The sequence below is a fragment of the Arachis duranensis genome, chromosome 4 (assembly GCF_000817695.3).
Source record: "Arachis duranensis cultivar V14167 chromosome 4, aradu.V14167.gnm2.J7QH, whole genome shotgun sequence".
In the NCBI taxonomy this organism is placed as follows: domain Eukaryota; kingdom Viridiplantae; phylum Streptophyta; class Magnoliopsida; order Fabales; family Fabaceae; genus Arachis; species Arachis duranensis.
Window position 1 is genome coordinate 6,474,972 of NC_029775.3, and position 1,297 is coordinate 6,476,268.

Sequence of the window (1,297 nt, forward strand, 5' to 3'; positions counted from 1 at the left end):
TAAAAGATGTTTTTAATTTTTTAAAAAGTATTTAAATATTTTTGAAAAAGTAAAAAATATAACTTTTTTTCTCAAAATTTATTTTATCACTCTTATTTATTAAACAAGTACTTTTATGATTAAAAATTCAAACATAAAATAACACTTTTAATAAAAAATTTTATATTTTAAATTATTTTTCTAAAATAAATTTAATTAATTAAGTTGTTATTTAAATTGGACATTGGTCTCATAAAACTTTTATTTTTTTAAAAATAATTTCTAAAAATTATAGAATTTATATTTGATAAATTCCATTAAAAATAAATTTTTTAATAATTATAAATAATAACAAATGGACTTAGTAAAATAGTTTTTAGAATTTAAAAATATTATAATAAATTTTAGTATAAGAAATAAATTTAAATATTAATTAATATATAAAATTATATTAGGTTTCTTAATTTTAATTTTTTTTTTACTTTAGATAATTTTAAAAACACTCTTATCTTTTTAAAACAATAAGTATAAGTACATGATTTTTTTATTTACTAAACACAATATAAAAAATTTGTGTTTTAAAAAACACAAACCCATTTTTAAAAAATTTTATTCAACCAAGCCTAATTCTTACCATAACTATAACTTTTTTTCTTATATTTATACTAGAGCTATGGTATTTAATTAATATATTTAACAAATGAAGGGATTGAATTGAAGTTAACCCTAAACCTAATTAGATTTCGGGCATATCTCAATTGTTCCCAAATCATAGCAAATGTAAAACGCAAATACAAGAGTGTCGGCACAGTCAAGGAGTCAACGTTGACACTTGACAATAATGAAATTTTGGTACATGCAATTTTTTTTTCTTTTTATTTTGGTATGTACATTGTTGTTGTTTTTCCTTATACTTCTTTCTTCTTTTTTTTTTTTTCAATTTTCTTTTATTTTGAGTTTTTATTCATGTGATAAAAAATTGATTTAAAGAGTATAAAAAAATCGGAATAAGACCAAAGTAGTGAACCTCCTTAGGAAATATCGCCATTGATAGACCCTATTAATTATCAAATGATCAAAAAATATATATACATAGTTTTTGTTCTTTTACCCTTAAATACTTTTTTTTTTGGTTGTATTTAGATTTTGTTTATGGATTCAATACCTTTCAAGTTACAACTTTAACCTATCTATTAGCATTGTCCTTACTAATAAGTAATAGGGTAACAACAAGAAGTAAAGTAATTTCACTGACTGCTTTTCTTTTTTTTAATTGGGTTGTAAATTAGTAAATTACCCTATCAATTTTTATATATAA